The 19,338-nt window shown below is 39.6% G+C and overlaps 1 protein-coding gene and 1 long non-coding RNA gene across 3 annotated transcripts in view; one reads left to right on the top strand and one right to left on the bottom strand.

The window, feature by feature from the left end:
- Positions 1 to 19,338, bottom strand: part of LOC137177397 (uncharacterized) — a 212,021-nt gene that overhangs the window by 11,839 nt on the left and 180,844 nt on the right. The window contains exon 7 of one of the 2 annotated variants that reach the window (XR_010926100.1): positions 1,829 to 1,915. The exons of the other annotated variant lie outside the window; for it this stretch is intronic. This is a non-coding gene — a long non-coding RNA (uncharacterized lncRNA). Of the gene's footprint in view, positions 1 to 1,828; positions 1,916 to 19,338 lie in introns of those variants that run through there. 2 annotated transcript variants of the gene reach the window in all.
- The window catches only part of LOC137177394 (E3 ubiquitin-protein ligase Midline-1-like), a 58,401-nt gene continuing 46,546 nt past the window's right edge, over positions 7,484 to 19,338 (top strand). The window contains exon 1 of the mRNA XM_067583694.1: positions 7,484 to 7,700. The gene's annotated coding sequence lies outside the window, so the exon portion shown is untranslated. The remainder of the gene's footprint in view (positions 7,701 to 19,338) is intronic.

Below are 19,338 nucleotides of genomic sequence, written 5' to 3'. Positions count from 1 at the left end.
ATCTAATGAGAATGAGAGCCACGGGGATGCTCAAAGGTCTTTAAGTGTCCTCTGAGTCCTTCACTTATATCTGAATTAAGTATAGTGGGAAAACAAAGTTCTTAGCAAACAGCAAAACTGCAGCAGAGCTACTGTCCTATTATATGTGAAGGCTCGCATTCATGTTTCTGCACATGGCTCTCAAAACAGCAGTTCAAAGTGAACACACACAGCCGGGGCTGATGGGAGAGATACTGCCAATGCTTTCAGCCCTGCAAGCCGCTCTCCTATATAGTACCCTTTAAACCCTCTGGGCCCTTCCGAGTAAAGGCATTCTTTTTCCAGGTCAGCTATCATGCTTGCTTCTCACAGCTGGGTCTCGCTCCCTACTGTTGGCATAGCACATATAGGATAATTAAAAGGCTGTCCAAGGGTCGCGGGAGTTGGGCAGGAAAGGCTGGCACGTAAGCGTAAGCAATCATGACATGCTTGCCCTTCCCCCTACACATGTTCCAAAGCCCCGAAGCATTGCCCGAGGTTATGAAGGCTTAGGGAAGAGGCAGATGCATACCGAGTAATACGGCAAGTGGAAATGCCACAGAAGACTTGGCATGGAGAGGAAAAGTGTAATGCCAATTTCTGTTTTGGTGTTTTATTACAGTGGTAGAGAAGAAAAATGGACTGGAACATTAGGAGAGAGGGATTGTGCCAAAACACCCCGAGCATAGATTGGTCAGGACATAAAACAACCTCCTTACATACTCATTCTAGTGGAGATCCCAAAGTTTATATAAATTACAAATGTCTATTTCCATTTGATGAAATGGTGCATAAAAGAATCATGAAGCCTTGTGTTTGAAAATCCAATTAGTGGAAACAGCATGCAGTGTAGCTGTTTTGTTGGAGTTGGAACAAGCTGATACATAATTCAGTATAATACAGTCAGACGGTGTGGAAAAAGACAATTTTTCCTATCTTAAAATGTACTTAAGGAGAAAATGGGGGTGGTGGAGTTCACGGGTAATTCTGGTTCATGACAGCTTGGCTCATATTCTTTAGACATCATATGAACATAACTTTTAGGAGAATGTGTTAAATAACATTGGACTCATCAAATTGCTGAAATCTGGGAATATGGCAACATTATTACAACCAAAGTCTGATGTAGCAAGAAACATGAGTGGTCCGAAAGGTTGTAAACAAGCCACAGAATTAGTCAGATTATATAAACCACTTCATTTGGAGGTTTCTTGTCCCTCATGTGTTGGGACAGGTTATAATTCCTTGGGACCCTGCACAGAATAGGCAGGATTTTGGTAGGTCAGTGATAATCCAGGAAGAAACAGATTTTTGAATCGTTTTATCGCCTTCAGTTTCTCTTTCATATGAATTTCGTATAAAGTTTGTTTAAAACCTGTATGATCGTCTGACTGCTATATTTTGCCCCATCTGACTTCTTTTTTTTTTTTAGCAATGTCAGCCTGTCCCCAGATCTCAGCAATAACTTAGTTGAGTGCCACATTTTTTCATACTGATGGGAATAATGGGCAAAACTACAAACAAGACCAAATTGGTAAAAAAAACCCAGATGTATTCTTTAAACATGAGTGCAATGGTTATCTATAGGTCAAAAGTGTCAAAAAAAACTATGGCTTTAAATTAAAGAATCTTCTGTGAATTCCATTGGCCTGTCATTATCATTAAATATTGTGTCATTTGACTGATAGGGTTTTTAACTACTAAGAGCAAATAGGTCAACCATGTGCTGTTAGATGGGCTAAAGGCAATGCATTCACTTGAATATCAGGGGATTCATCTCATTTGTCATCTACTGTGATAATATACTTACTATGATTAGTCCCTGAGGACTGGGTGACTTCTGTGCTTTGCATCATCCTTCATCTTTCATACCCTTCGACTCCCTGCTGATTTCTAACTAATATAAAGAGAGCCCCCGCGGAAAAAAGAGTGAGGAAACAAAGAGGAAGTTGCTTATTTAAGTTGTCGATCATGGTCTATCTGCCTTGTTGGAACAAATAATGTAAAACATCCTTTTCTTTGGTAAGACATTTTTTCTGTGGAGTTGTGGAAACAAACATTTAATTTCCACTTGGACTTCCTTTGTTGTTAAACTGAGCAGCCCTCTGGTGATACTCCAGTGACGCTCCAGTCAGCCATGTACTGGATGTATTGTGTCTTCAAATAGAAAAGAATATTTTGTCATTGGTTCAGCTGATACAGCACATGAAATATTTATGCAGTGACTCAGTGGCAGGGCATATGTGCATGTACATGACAATAACAATTTGAAATCTTCATGCCCTGAAGAGAGAAAGAGGAGCATGTTTTCTGTTCATGTGCCTGTACTGTAGTATTGTTTCCCATTGTTATATTTGCAATATAGCTTTTACTTTTTGCTGTAAGAAAGGGAACATTATAAACATTTTTATCACATGATTTTACTTCTACTTTCACTAGTCCAGAGTCATAAAACCTGTGGAAAATAAATAATAATAATATAATGATAATAATAGTAGTAGTTTAAAGAAATTGCTCCAAATTAAAAGCATGGAAGGTTGCCACCTGACAACACCGTGTTCTCTCTTTACCGTCTCACACACATTTCACTCAAATTTTAGCCTTCCTGCTGTTAAGACTGATGCTGAATGAACATTTGATGCTATCCAAACAGGCAATTTCACTAGAGAGCAAATAGTAACTAGGACATAACGGTTTTGATAACAGTGACCTGTAAGGCCTCCCCAAAATACCAGTAATGTACTTTTTTTTTGCCTTCTACAGATGGGCTAAATGGGTCAACAGACGGTGGATGAGTGTGTCAGAGCTGACCTCCTGCCTGTGGGAGATTTAGCAGAGAATAAAAAGCTGCTGATGCTCACTTAAAAGCAGCCTTGACTTGTTTGTTTCTCTTTCAAACTGTACACAGTACACAGCTGGGATATGTGTGCACAGTATGCCAGCACTGAAATAAACTAACATCTCACTATGGTTCATATTGATCCCATTAAATATCTTGTTGATGCACTTTTGAGGTTATAATCCAAACTCCTGCTGTATGAAAGCAAGTGTGGCCCTCGAGGCTGCAAGGTAGTGAACTGTGGAACTTCAGTAACCAGAAGTCACTTAACATGATGTAATTAAACTGCAGTTTCCTTAGATTCTCCTTTTAAGTTGGTGTTTAGTGGGTGGTGGCAGCCGACGAGGTAAAGAGTTTGTGTTATTGCCGATTCCTTTGAAAAGTTTGTGTTTCACTTTAGCCTCACGTCAACGCCAAGCCAGCTTAATCTTAAAATGCTTCTTTTCCTTCCATCAACTCTAAGCTGGCCTTTTTGCACATTCAAAGTACTTTTCAAAGAGATAAAGCCCCAAGCATCTTCTTTAAAAACACAAATGGCTTATCAGACGTGGTCAGGGGCTGCATGACAACAAAGTTTATTATGATCACTAAGTTTGAATGTCAACGCGGTCTATCTCACAAAACAGGTGTTGTTTCTGAGTCTGAAGTAATTATTTGATTTTGGTGCAGCAGCGCCTTGGGAACAGGTAGCACAGGACCGTAGCCAGAATTCCTAGAGAGTCCAAGTCTCCCTAATCCGCTCCCATTTCCTTTTTTCTTTCTTTCTTTAAATATATTTATATATATATATAGCTAATTTATTTATTCAGTTAACTGTTAAATTATATTTTTTGTAAATTTAATTTTCCAGCAGGAAGGTATAAATGCAAAGCCTCCTTAACACAGCCAGGAATAAATCATTGGAGAAATACTGAATCATTATTTCCTTTATTTGGTAGGCAGCAAGGTGGTAAAATTGAAATATAATGAGTCCAAAAATACTGGAATCAGACTATAAAGTACCACCACATGGAGGCTTTTATTGTAGAACATCCCCTTGGTTGCTAAACCCTCCAAATTACCTCCCAAAAGATAGGCAGAACATGATCTCTGTGTCCTCAAAGATAGCTACGGGTATTAATGAGCCACAATCAAATCACTGCTTTCTACTTGTTCAGCTGCCTGACACTGAAAAAAGAAAAAAAAAAGTAAATTAAAACTACATTTAAAAGAAAAGAAAAAAACTTGCATGTCACAATTGGCAAAAATGCAAATGCCCCTCTTACTCACTGCTATGTTGAAGTAATGTAAGACACAACAGGTCCCTCATAATGTGTTCCACTGCAGCAAAGAAAGGATGAAAGCATTAAAAAGTGCCAGAGGTCGGTGTGGAACATATTAGGACTGAGCTTTGAGCTCTGGGGAGATATTGAGACAGCTGCAACCACCACAAACACAAAGCAACACAGCTTTGAAATGTCTTTGAATGTCTTATGGTAGACACACTGTATATCACCTGTTCCTCCCTCATTGATCACTCAAACTCTGGCATTGTTTAGTATACACTCTTATCAAAGCAATATGCAGCAAGCGGGCCATTTTGCTGAGTTACCCTTCCAGCAAAAAAAAAAAAAAAAAAAAAAGGCTTCACATGCATAATCTGAGTCAGATACTACACATTGAAAACCAAGTGCTTCTCCTGGGTGGCTTGTAAGATTATCCCACCACTTCCCTGGCGAGCTAGCACATCTCAAGATTATCTCCCTACACTTCCATGGGTGCGAGGGAGAGAAGATATAGACATGAGCATCAGCTTATGGAGTATGAAATCATCGTCACTCAAAAGCATGGCACATTCAATATTCAGTTTAATCTGATTTTTTTTTCCTCTCTTGCACAAGCACTGAAGCAGATGATTAGGCATGTCTTCCCTCATCAGCAGGTCTTTGCAGATATTCAAGCTCCCTGGTGTATCTTGACTTAGCTGCTGATCATGTTGTTATGGCTGTTGGAACAGCTTAGGTCATTCAAATCCTAACCGCTGTCAGCAGGGGGGGGGGTCCAAATTGCTTTCCTTAAGCAGAATTTGGGCAAATGGGTTAATCTGCATGACTCAACCAAATGAATTCTAGACACATTTGTGTTGGCTGTTCAGTATAATGACCGGAAAATGATACCAACTAGAAGAAGAGGATCCTCATTCATTCATTTGTGTTGAGTTACATTTCGTGTCATTGGCCTGGTTTGTATGTGAATAAATCTGTATACTGACCTGCAGCCTGATTTTCAGCCTGAGGTCTCTTGTCATCAGAGACATCAGAGGGGAGGGCAGAGTATGTGCCAAAAGAAAAAAAAGAACTTTCTGCCAAAGACTGTAGGGAAATGCTTTGAAGTCTTGACATTTTTGAAGTTTAAATGTTTTGAAGCTTGGAGTTGGGTTTATGTGTTCTCACTATCTTTGTCAGATGCTGGAGCCACCAAAATAATCCAAATACTGGGTGAAACTGAGTCGGGGTAAACACTGAGTGTGAGAGACATCTGTCAATCAAGTCAACATGCCTGTACGCCGCCTTTCAATCCATAAATATTTCATTAAAAAATAATATTTTTATATCGCCAACAAGAACAGACAGTTTTACTGAAACAAGACTTTCGAGACTTCATGTTTTCAAGCGTTCCTGTTCACCTTATTATGGTTAGAGTGGCCAAAGGAGCAATTGTGGCTTCAATATTCAGCCATGCCATCTTCAGATCGCTATTGGTACACCTTGAAAACACAACCTTTCCTGCAGAGGAAGACTGCAGTGGTATATGACATCATGTGCAGCAACTGTAGGGCACACTACATTGGTTAAACAGAAAGGACCCTGGACAAGAGACTGAATGAACTCTAGGCTGGTTTCAGCATCGACTGGGAAAGTCGATAAGGAGTCACTGGGTAATCGGAGAAACTTCAAGGAAGCCATTAAATCCAAAGAACATCTTTGAGCGGAGAATGTGATTTGGATCTTTTCCCATTTACTCTATGAACACCTGTTATCATGTGACCAACATTCCACACTTACTTCACATGATGAAACTTGAGCCAGCTCCATTTCCCAGAAGAAGACAGTGAGACAGCAGTTGAATGTTCAGAAAAAGCTAAAAAAGTGGACTTTTTACTTGAGATTGTTTTGTTACACTACTATTTCCAAAGGTCAAGAATGAAATTCAGTGCTCAAAATATCAAAAGGTGTATTATCCTCAAGTAAAGTTAAATGGGAGCTCCAGGGATTCACAAGAGACAGAAGTATGAGTCAAACTTCAACCATGCTTTTTCCTATGCTTCCTAACTATTAGCAGCTTTCATTAAACCTTCCCTGCCTGTTACATGCTCTTAACTTTTGAACTTCATGTCCCCAGTTTATAAGCTTTTCTTTCAAATATTTGACAGAAATCTAACTCAAGATAAGCCTAATGGCATCATCAGGGGCATGGTGAACCCTAAACTGTAGCATAAGGGACCTACACTGAAGCAGAAGGATCAATTATGGTTCTCAGTCTCAGATCAGAGATCCTCCATAGACTTTGAGACATTTAAAACTAAACTTTTTTTTCGTTACCAAACCTGAAATCCATTCCACTTCCTTTTTTAATGTTTTATTTCAACATAAACATGAATTGATTACATATAGATAAATGATATCATCAGCAAACATAAAGAAATTGATTTAGTCTAAAATGAGTAGCTTCTCATCCTGTTTAGGGCTGAAAGATTAAAACCATAAGCAGTGAGTTTCATTGAAACAATTCTAATAATTCATAATTTTCTGGCATTAGATTTAAATACCAGCTATTGGCAAATCAAATGCTTTGTATTAGTCTTTAAAAAGTCAGTTCTGTCCCCAGGCGCTCAAATATTAACTGTGGACTGTGAAGTTGGAAACATCTGCTGATCCTATTGCTCTGTACTGCTATTCCCTTGGGTGACAACCACTAAAACTTAAAAGCAACCGAAAACTGGGAAAATTGCAAATATTACTAAAAATTGAGGCAGTTTGCATCAGCTCTTAAAGAAAGAGAGAAAAAATAAGTGTAATATCTTGTGTTATCAGCAAATTGTTGCATGGCAAGAGCCCTTCATTTAGTTGAATTAAGGTAATGTAAGTGTGTCTCTGCATTCAAAATCAGTCTTGGTAGTTTCATTATCCTTGCTGGGACTGACTTTACTTAAATGTACTCTGGTAGCCAGCTGTATTAGGAAACTGGACACTTGCCTCTGAAAGAGATTTATCTAGCAGCAGTATTTTCCACACTATTCTTTGTTTTTGGGATGAAATCCCAGGAAGGTGTGATAGATGAGCCAAGATTCTGGATATCGTCTCCTGCCTCTCCATCCATCTGCTCTGGATCAAACACACAGAAGGGGCCAAAAAGCTCAATACTCCACGTAATGGAAGCATGAGTTTCCCAACCGCTGGACAAAGCACTTGGAGCGCTGGTTTCCTCTGCCCGGCTTCACGCTTCCCTGAGCCTGAACACATGACGAGTAAAACCCGAAGGCATGGGTTGGGGGTGGGGGGTGGGGGTAGAGGGGGGGGTGCAAAGCTGAACAGGAGGAGGAGGAGGAGGGGAGATGCAAGAAAAGATCCTAAGTGTTTTGATTTGAGTGTACGCTGGGTGTGTGGATGCATGAATCTGCGTCCTCTCTCTCACCTTTCTTTTCTATCTCTCTAACTCACTCTCTCTCTTTTTACCTCACTTTCTCTACCCCTCTCTCCCTCTCTCCCTCTCCCTTCAAGGTTACTCACTATTGTTTTCTCAGACTGGAATCATTGCACGCTTCTCTTCTTTTCTGTCGGAGGACCATGTGAGGCTCTTGAATGTAAGTGCCTCCTTTGTTGTTTAATTCACTTTCATTGGGACCATTCCTTTAGAGGCAATAGATTTAGAGTTTTTTTCTTTTTTTTTCCTTTTCTCGTAGCACATGCACAATGGGATGTCATACATCGGAGGGGTGGAGTGGGTCGGGATGGGGTGGGGTGGTGGTGTTTAGGGGGATTGATTGCTCCATGTGGTCCAAGCGTGGGAGTTGAATGCACGTGTGTGCTGCTGTCATTGTCTCAGTGTAGCTTTTGCACAGCTTTGTCTTTAGTTTTAAACTGCTGCATGCATTGTTCATTGACTTTTAATTGGCTCTGTATTGTTTGTACTCCAATGCGTCATATAGGCAAGATCCTTGGTTTAATTGCAAGTAGATAATGTGCTGTAATTAATAGCATAGCAGAAAGCCAACTATTTTGCATATATGCAAACAATAAAAAAATACCTCATTTAATAAAATAACAGACCAACATATGGTTTATGGCATTACTTCATGGTAGTATTCAGATTTTAATTTGTATTTCTTATTTCCTTTGTATCCATTCATTCCATTATCTAAAAATGTTATTGGTCCACGTTTTCCCTTTGCAAATTCCACAATATGCTTGCAAACTCCACGAACATAAGTGGTGATTGTTTAGCTGGTGCATTATCATTTAATTAACTGTTAGGTGGTCAAAGGTTGTGTTAATATTTTACAACGGCCTGAAACATAGCTCAGCCGACTGAAATTGAGAACTGGAGCTATCTGTTCCATATTACATGTTACATTTGCAGAATGTCATGTTTATGTTTCACCACTAGCTTGTTAGCTGTACCCTGCAAGTACCCGGAAGGCCTCCGTTTATTTATACCAAAATGTTATCCAATTTATTCTTTGGTCTCCACATACATGAGCCAATGGACAAATTGCTTGTTTGGACTCATGTCCAAATTATGGAAGCCAATGTTTCACAGACGAATTGGATATATGATAAAGCTTAGTTTGCTAGTCAGTATAATAGGCCTTGTTTGTTGGGTTCGATAGTCTCTGTGGAGATCTAGTATTTGAATTATGAGGGTGCATCTTGAGACAAAACTCAAGCATAAGAAGGTACATAAGCTAAGATTTTAGGATAATTAGGACTGAAACTTAAAATACAGAGCCAAGGGGTCCGCTAGCTTGTTCTATGAGCTGTCAAAAGATGCTATTGCTAAATAATGTAAGTAACGATTTCAGTGTACTCATAACTAAGCAACAGCTTTGACTGACAGAGGGATGTGTTTCTCACTATATTGTAATGATGGTTTATGCGGAATTTAAATCAGTTTTAACATTTGTTTGAGCTCCAAGATACTCCCAAATTGAAGATTTTTCTTATAAGTTGTTTTCTTCCTCTACTTTGTACAGTGCCTCTGGGTTTTAATGCATGCAAATATGTACTCACTCTCTGCAAAGATTAGAAAATACAGTTCGGCTTCAAATGATAAGTAGGATAAACTCCTTCAGGTCTGCATGAATTTCTGTGAGCATTAAATACCCTCCCATCCCTCACTGCAATGCAATGTGTCTGAAGTGAATTGCAACTGACATAGCCAATGAATTATACAAAGTGTATATATGCTGTTATCAATTATGGACAACTTTGCTAAGCTGAACACAAATGTCTATGATGAACATGTGTGTTTACCTACACCTTTCTTTAGCTTATATTTGTGATTACTTGATTTAAACATCACCTTGGGCTTCTTTTTTCAAACAGTTGACAAAGTAGTAATGTTTTCTTCGTGTTTGGTTCATTATGGTCAGCACACAACACTCACACAGCTCTAAATATTGAATAATGGTGTAAAAAGCATTTAGCTGCTGTGCAGTCAGTAGGGTTTCTCTATGGATGACTGAACAGCATGAATCAACAACTTACCTAAGTGCAAGATACAGCAAATTAAACATATCTTTGGTGTGGTCAAACAACTATGCATCTTAGAAATGTCATTTCCCCCCAGAAACGCAGAAAAACGACCTTGTCTTAGCAATACTGCGTTTTTTGAAGACATGTTTTACCGCATACGTAAGGCCTGAGGCATCTTAAATGACCCTTATCTTTTGTAGATTATTTTTTAGTAGTCCTTGTAGTGTGTTGACCTTTTGCGTCAAGATGGATGAATCGTTTCATTATTCACTTCTAGCCAAGCCAATATAAACCATTTGAAGCCATTAAGAAACCATACCTACTGCGGTCATGGAGGCATTCACAGTTCATAACATTTCCAGTCCCTCCCTTCGCCATTATGGATTCCACACACTCCATTCCCTTATCAGTGCTGACATGTGGAGAGGGAAGTGTTGGTGAATGCAGCAGGATGTGACAGTTGCGTACCTGGAGCTACTGGCGCTGAGCTAAAATGAAGTGATACTGTGTGGAGGAAGGCTTGAATACATTACACTTAACCTGGAGCATACATGCCAGTTCACAGCAAGGAGTAAAAGGTGTTGGAGAAAGCCGAAGATGGCTAGATAGCAAATTAAAACCAGAGATATTTGTGCAATTTAAGTCAATCATCTTCAGAATTCTGTGTTTCTGGTTTTCAGAGATCACTTTGAAATCAAATGATGCACCAATACAGTGCTGACATTGATCTGAATTTCTGGAGGTAACACTCTTTTCTTTAGCTGCTGCTGCGCATAGCCAACCATGCAAACTGCAAACTGCTGTTGTTTCTGTCAGAAACATGAAGCACATCACATTGTATGCATCAGAAGATTTTTTCCAAGAAAAAGACCATAGATTCAATCATTTATTCATTATTAAAAACGGACATTTACTGATTTGAATATTTCTTTTCTTTAATGTGATTTGACACACATTAAAATCCTTTCCTTTTGAAGTCTGTACTATTTGAAGTATGCTCAAATTATTTTCAGTTTTAACACCCTCTCTACCATATTTGGAGCCCAGCAGGGTCTCAAGCTAGGAGGCCTTGGCATCAGCGACTGCCAATGTGTCCAATCTTTTTCATGCCCAGCCAAACCCCCCACATTCCAGCTATAAAATCCCATCTCTCTGCTGAGGATTCAAGAGCTTTGCATTCAAGTTTCATCTCCCCCCAACCGCAGAACTCTGGCTCCTCACCACCTCCTTGTCTTATACCAAAGCTCAAGAAAATGAGTTTGAATGGAGAGAAAAGACAGGGGGGAGAGTTTGGAAAGAAGGCATTTTATTTGCAATGCCCTCCATTCATTTACCCTGGGGGTACTGGACTGTATGAATAAGCTGGTTTGTTCTACGGGTGACCAAACATGGCACTTGAATGTTTATCTGCACAATGACAAAGCTTGAGAGAGCCAAAAACACTTGGTGATGAGATGGACCGTGAACTAGTCAAGTGCCCTGTTCTGTTCCATCTCCGCTGGACACTCAGCTTTGGCTCGACTGCAGCTTTGGCCGTGTTGACGATCCAACTTCTCTCAATACATTGTATATTTGTGCCAGCCAATACAGGACAATAGTGGAGTCTTACTATTGTTAAATGTGCTGGGAAACTTGTACAGAGAGCACTACCACTATGAGAACTCACACTTAGAGTGATGATAATCCTGAATAGAATACAATACAATACAATATAATAGGGATGGACAAATAGCATAGACACTCATGGAACATAACGTTACCTTGAGTGGACCTGTGTATGAAATATGCAGCAAAATTATTGAGATGCTGCATTGACATGACTTTAAACAAAGTCCAACCAGTGTTACCTGTCTTAAACTTCCTAGTGCAATTTGTTTGTATCCTATGAATATATCCTTGAAAAGTTGCTTACAACTTAGTTGCACGAAGATGAAGCTTTCAAACTTTTTTGCAACACTGGCTCATGCATTAGCCAATCGAAATGTCAATAGAAAAGCATGTGACTTTCATTTGGGTACTACCAAGACCATCTGGTAATTAGACTGATGAGCTGGTGGCATAAACAGTACCAATGGTCAGCATGTAAGTTAAAACATGTTCCCAAGGATAAGAAATCATCACGAATGAGTATTTTCAACGTTTATTATGACGTGGAATATTCTAGGTAGTTCAGATAATGTCAGTACAAAGTAAACTTAGTGTATTGTAGCTGGTGTTAGCTTAACTACCGATATGGGTGACTGGTTTTCTGAAAAGGGGAAAGAAATTGACTTGGAGTGGGAAGTCATGCATCATGTGTATATTTTGCAGTGGTGTGGATAATCCCAGGTGGCTATTAATATGGCAAAGACAATGAATGAATGAATGACTAAATGGTCAGTGAGTCTAGAGTATTGCCATTCAAGGGATTGATTTCTTTCAATGGCATCAACAAAACCTCACTTGTGATTGTCAACAGAGCAGAATACAATAGAACAAATCTCCTAAATACAAACATAAGGTAATTCAAATGAGATCGTTCTCAACAACATAATAGCTGACACCGTTTGCCTCATCCGGTTTACAAAGCCTTTGTGCCTGTGCAGCTTAGTATGCCATTGATTAACGCTGCAGCTCAGCGTGCATACTGCTGCCTGCATTAATTGGCTCTTTGATTAGCTGAAGCTCAGTCAATGTCTGGCCTACAAGCAGAAGTGGATCGATGTGTCCTCGTGGAGAATACATAAACTAGGAGAGCAGTGCTGGGAGAGCTGCTCCCAAAGCTGGTTTGAGTGGAGTTCAACATTTCAAATGTATCCACAAATGAGCAGTTTTATCACTGTGTCACGTTGTTACATCATGCTCCCCCCCATGTGATTCTAGGAAAAGATACTGCTTAATTATGTGGAGCAGTTTTTCCAGGTGCAGAGTTGTGATTTGTGCTCTCATCCATTACAACGATGTCTTAGGGTGAGAATGGAAATTTTAAAAGTTATGCTTAGACTTTCTCAGCTTTCTGACTAAAACAACCACAGGACAATAAACATAAAGGCTAGCCAACAAAGGAATGGAGACATGGTTAAAATGTTTCATGCTTTGATTCACAGTACTGCAACTAAGAAATCCCCCCAAATAACCAAACATTGTGGCCTTTCTAGACGGAAAACACAGTCTTACTCAGCATGCTTACATGCACTGTTAACAAGAAAACCAATTTAGTAATGACAACAAAAGATTATATTGTTCAAACACAATTCCAATGTTGAGACTTGTAAATTACAAAGTGGACAAGTCAGGTTTTATGACCGGCTATAAAAAATGATTTGCATGCTGTCTGAACAAAGCATAACTCTCTGATAGATGTTTACCGGAGATTTGATTACTTAAGCTCCACATTAGCCTTGAGGGAAAACCACAGAAGGAGTGTGTCTAGTTAGAAGTATCACAGTCACTTAGAAACAAAACTGTTTTATTGATTAAATTACGCCCAATGCAGTGCCAACTTCACTTCAACATCTTGGAGGTTAAACTATTTATTTGCACTATGAGAACTTGTTGCATCGATCAACATGTAATCAGTCAAGATGTTTTACCTTAGGGATCTGTAAAATGATTCTGTTTCCCAACATACTGAGCAGATTGAGGCATGGATGTACAGTGATTTGGAGAAGAGTATGATTTGTATCTTCCTTAGACTACTGTCATAAAATACGACATAGTCAGGGCAATTAAGAATTAAGTTTGTAAGATGCTGAACCTTTTTGTAAATTACTTGGCTTGCTGACTGTTACTTTTAATCAATAACTAACATAAAATATATAGGTTGTTTTTCACATTTTGGAGAGGGAGGGAATGAGTAACAGGAATTTACTCCATGGTCCTCTCCACAAGATCTACAATAGTGTAATAAACCAGTCAAACTGTACTTCAAACCATGCTTATCTCAGTGTGATTGATCTTTGTTGGCCTCTTCACCAGCTACTGCATCTAAAACCTGATTTGTGTTAAATGGGAGGCGATGTTCTTTCTAAGAGTGGATCAAACACTTGAGCAAAACATTTTGAGCCCTCTCTTTTTAGCCACAATGTCAAGAATGGCTTCCTTCGTGCGGAGAGATATCATGTGCTGAGATGTACATTCCAAAGGAGAGTAATAGCAATATCATTAATGGTCTTATAGATTGTCTTGTTTGTTTTGGAGAGCAGTAGCAGAACACACAAGCACACAAACACACACACAGTCCCACAATGCCACAGTGTCTCTTTCTAAGCTCTGGAAAAGTGCTGTGGGTGGTTTATTGATTGAACCTCTGAGGTCACTTGTGTGTGGGTGTGTGTGTGTGTGTGTTTATGTGTGTTACCCTGCATGTCTAGCTGGCAGTATTTGTCTGTGCTGATGTTAGAAGAATAGAAACGTGGTGTCGGCTCGGCCTGAGGGGACGGCTCGAGCTCGATATAGAAACATGACACGTAGAGAGGGCAAGCAACCATGTTGGAAGCAAATGTCATTCGCTTTAAGAAGCCTTATCCCTTGGGTTGCACCTCTGTGTGCCAGCAAAACTATCTGTCTGTCTGAATGTCTGTCTCTCTACCATATTAGAAGTGACTTGGATATTTATATCTGCCTCTTGAACATTTTCTATTTATTTTTTATTGTCTCTGAGTAACTGGATTTCCCAGGTACCCAGATATCCAATGAACTGTGTGCAGAATTTGATTATTATTTAGATTAAACTGAATTTTTAACAACTGAAATTCAGGCATGGCTCAGTGGTTAGCATTGTCATCTAACATCAAGAAATCCACAACCACATTGGGGACTTTCTGTGTGTGTATGTCCCCTAACCCCCCGCCCCCATATCTGCATGTGTTTCCTTTGTGTGCTTTGGTTTGTTTGCCTCTATGTGTTAGCCCTGTGAAAAACCTGTTCAGGGTGTACACTGCATTGCACTCAGCCTCCTGTGATGCTACGCAGTATAAGCAAGTATGAATACAGATGGATGGATGAATGAAAGACAAATGCAAGTTTAATTAAGAATGAAAAAAAGGTGGCCTAATGGTTGAGTTGCAAGCATCGCAATGTCTTAAGTTCAATTCTGGCTGGGGCACGTTGTTGCATACTCCTTGTACCTATTAAGACCAAATTAAGAACACATACTATAATTTGAATTCATCTGGCAAATCAACAATTCAACTATAAAATCTAAGATACGGTACATCTACGTAGTCTAGACATATACATATTAATATGGCGATGAGGATTCTGCAGCAGCTGGTACCATGCTGATATTGCATCAACCACCATCCATCAAAAGGTGCAATGATTGCTATATGGCCTACTTCTGTCATTCAAAAGCTCTATGATGGATCGATATGAGTTGAAAAAGTAAATTAGGCTCCGTTTTAAAGAGTGTTTGACTATACAGTATATGTACTCCTTCCTACAAAACAATGTTGAAGTATATTCACAAAGATATATAATTGTAGAGTTGAAGTTATATAACACTTAGTTTGTGGTCTAGTTTTAATATCAATAGATCTGTCAACTTAATTTTAGTGTGATATCAAGTTCCTATCTTGTCTTCTGATGTTTATGTTGAGGCAAACTCCTTTCTCTATTACAGATTGTGCCTTTAACAAGGCCTAAACCGACTAAACGGATGATTTAGGATTATTAAAAATACACCTGAGCCCGATAGACTTGATTAATAATTCAAACCATTAATGATCCAACTGAGACCATCATTTATTCCATTTATAATTCATGGCTGTCTTATACTGTAGTCACACTGCCATGGCGCTGTACCATGCCCCCTCCCCACCTTCATATAAAATGTATGTCCTCTGATTGATCCAGTTTTCGATTCCTCTCACCGACTTTGCACTCCATTTCACAGTCATCTGCATCGCCAGCTAGCATCTCTGATTCTTTTTATGGCCATAGAAGATACATAGCTTATATATACACACTATGAGCAAAGTGAGATGTTCCTACTTTCTGCTCTACGAGTGTGTGCATGTGCAAGTGTGTGCACTCTCTCTGTCACAGTTGATGGCAGGCCCATTAATCAGAATATTTCCTCACTGCCAGGTAGACTATAGTACATTAACCATTGCATTACATTAACCACACACACACATAGGTGCACTACACTGCAGGGACGAGAGCAGGGGAGGTCGGAGAGCCTGACTTTCACTTATAACTTATTCATGCTTCACGCCGTCACTAGGCACACCTGGGAAAAAGTCAATTCTTTTCACAGCGGTAAGGCTCATCTAAAGCAGCAGTGTATGACTTTAAAATAACAACTTGCTTCTGAAACATATTCACATAAAGTTTCATGTGACCTCTGTCAGGGCTACAAATGACAAAGTTACACTTTGTTTTGTTTGTAGGTACACTACAGTAGGAATTGGTGTCCCGGCTGGAGCAGTTTCAAGCTGTGCTGATTGAATTATTGGCACTGATGTGAGGAGAGCAAAATGAAACCAATAGTCATGGGTCACAAGCGCCTGATATGTGATGTAACCTCCAGTCTGCTTATTGTAGATTGTTTCATGGCCCTGCACATTGTAACATAATTAAGCTAGTTTTCATTCCAGTTGAGGTTTAAGCACTTCTGGTTTTACATATGAGGACTGTGATTATACTGAAAAGCAATGCTTGTTAAGCGGCTAACGATGTTTGCTGTCCTTCATGAACTGAGCTTCCATTTCATGTAGAAATGAGGAGTTACGCAACTTTGAGGGACACATGGTGGGGTGGCAGGGTGCAAAACACAAGCAGAGCATTGTGGAGAGGTATGCTGATGCACTAACTGGAGAGTTGGAGATTGTACATAATTAGGATTTGGGTTTGTATGACTGCACTCCACAAAATGATGACCTTCTTTTCCGTCAAATATATCATAGAGTTGCAAGGGCTCAAAAGAAGAGAAGTGATGTAATGTTTTATGTCCCAACGCACTCTTATATCACTTCACACAAGATGGCAGATTTACCGTACTCTCCTCTGAGTGAGAATTTTAATGTAGTGACGCTTGAAGTAGCACATTAGCTTAAAGACTAACTCAGCTGTGTGTGACAGTGACCGCCTGAGAGCTGATTGATGCTCACCAAGCTGTGCATGATATCCAGAGATTTATGATATGCAGCTGATGCGCACATGTCTCTTATTATAACCTTCAACGCTTACAGTAGCATAGTTAGTACAACAAACAGGCTGTCCCTTTTGCACAGTTTTGATTTAAATGCCAATGAATGAATGAGGAAGTTTTTTACTTAAACAGCTTCTCAAATGTTCAATGTTGTGTAATCAATAGCCTAAATACAATACAGTTTAAACCTGGTAAATTTACAGTGTGTCAATACTTAAAGGAAAGAGGTTTTATACTCAGACCTGCTCATTAGTGACTTGAGATTCCTGTTTTTATAAGTAGCTCTAATACAAAGATGTTTGCTTTGTGAAGAAGTTTAAAGCATGTCAATTAAAACTGATATTTATAGGCTTTTATTAACTCTAAAAAGCTTATTTATCTTCAAACAATTAACTGAAGATAGCTGAAATTTAATACCTACAAAAAAAAAAAAACAATTTAAGGGAAAAAATAATCTCTGGTTCTCTTGTTGACATGTTTATGCTATTTCATAACATTTATTTCCTGAATGATGTTATGAGTCTGTTTTCTTTGGGGTCATGTGTCATAGTGCGCCAGCTGGTGTTGGTTTGGGTTGAGGGTGAGCCGCGAGGACTGGACTTCTTTTCTTGACAGTTTGAGGACACGTTGGGCCCGCTGACAACTAATGATGATGCTGCCTGACACCCATCCTACATATATATATATATACACACATGCGTGTGTGTGCGAGAGCATCGGTGACAGTACATGTTTATGTTTATCAGTATCTGTGTGTGCGTGTCTGTTTGTGTCCTTGCATGCAGATGTGCATGTGTGCTTTCGGGCATTTACGTGTATGTGTGCTTCTCTGTGTACGAGCATATTTTCATTAGCCTGTGTGATGTTGCAGTGAATCTCTTTGGTGTGACAGAGAATGACCTTGAGCTGTTACTGCTTGCGCATGTTTCAGATTCAGGCAATGGATCTAGATGTATGTGTGTGTGTGTGTGCATGCATAATGGTAAAAGAACTATTGAATGCTTTCAACTTGATCTAAACCCTGAAATCTGACAAGGCATGCACTTTCTTTCCTCATCATCCTGGATGATGTCTTTTATCGCATCCTCTTTGATGCCATGGTTGAAAAGACTCAGTAGGGTACAGATGTTCGCAACTACTGTTGATTCAAAGTTTATTATTACTCACTCTGACCTCAGTTGCCTCATGCTCCTTGCTCGATACTCAGAAATAGCGGTGAATCAAAATATTTCCGTTGATCGACTGACCTTTGTTTGACTCTCTGACTCACCATGACGTTTGAAGCAATGTGTTGTGTCTTCTTTTAGAGAATCTCATGGTCTGGACGCTCTTGAAGCACCTCAGGGGATGTTTATGTCAGGTCTGACTGTCAGTTCACATACTCAGAATGAACATGACTGCACACACACACACACACACTCAATTGATTCCTTGATTTAATGCTGCTGATTTATCTGCATCCCTGTGGTGCTTGAAATATTCCTAATGTGACATATGCTTCTTTTTATGCACATTTAAAGGGTCACTTCACTCAAACTACAAAACAATGTAAATGTTTAGCCATCCAGATTGTTTTCCCTTTTGGTTTTATTGCACTGCATATCAAAAATATCTATTTCAGAGGAAATTGTGCAGCTGAATATAAGCTTTATCACTTAGACTTCTTTATCTCCTGCTCTCCCAACCCCTCTCCCTCCATATCTCTTAATCTGTCTCTCTTGCGCTCCCCCTCCCCCTCTCTTAAATTCTGTTTTCGGGGCTTTTCTCTGTATTTCTTTCTGATTGCATCAGTTCATTCACTGAGGTCACTTGACAGAGACAGATTGCTCACAGGCTCCACAACAGCACCTCCTCAACAAAACCAAATGCTATGATATACTTTTGTATATGCACTTCCTTCCTTCCCCTCTTTTATTCCTTCATTCCTAATCCCAAACTGTGCTTCAAAGCAGCTGCCGTGTGTCTGTGTCTCTGCTCGGCTGGTACCAGCTGTACATCTTCCCCTGGCTGATTGAAGCCAGTCCTTTACCGCCCGCATGTGAACTCACTTAGAAGGCCAGAGGTCAGTTTGAGGGGAAATGTGTTTGGCATTTTCCTAAAGGGTCTGAGCTGTGACTACCAAAAAGCTCTAAAAAAGGTCATAGACACATTTTTCAGGGGCTGCAAGCGAGACACGACCACACTCAGAAGCAAATACATGCATGAGCAGCTATACAGAAACCCAGCCTGCCATGAGTCATGCACTATGAATGCATATCTAATGCACTGTCCAGGATAGTGATCAGTGACTGAAGAGATTTTAAGACGCTGTATATCTAAGTCATAAAGATGCCTCTGAAAGATAATGTACTGATAGAGCTCATGTGTGTATGGATGTTTTAATGTATATTTGGGATGCTGACTTGCATTATTGGATAGCCTACAGTATGTCTCTATTTGCATTAATTTTACCTTTGAGGTTGCATTCATTTTACCTTAAAGGTGGACTAAGAACTTATGGAAAAGAGTGTTTGGGTCACGTGTCCATCTACACATATGTGTACTATAAACCCTACAAATCCCAGGCTACCCACAGCGACGGTGCCCTCCTGAAAGGTCTTGGTCATAACCCT

This window comes from Thunnus thynnus, chromosome 24, assembly GCF_963924715.1.
Source record: "Thunnus thynnus chromosome 24, fThuThy2.1, whole genome shotgun sequence".
In the NCBI taxonomy this organism is placed as follows: Eukaryota; Metazoa; Chordata; class Actinopteri; order Scombriformes; family Scombridae; genus Thunnus; species Thunnus thynnus.
The sequence above is the reverse complement of the archived record's forward strand: the minus strand, read 5'-3'. Positions and strand labels throughout refer to the sequence as shown.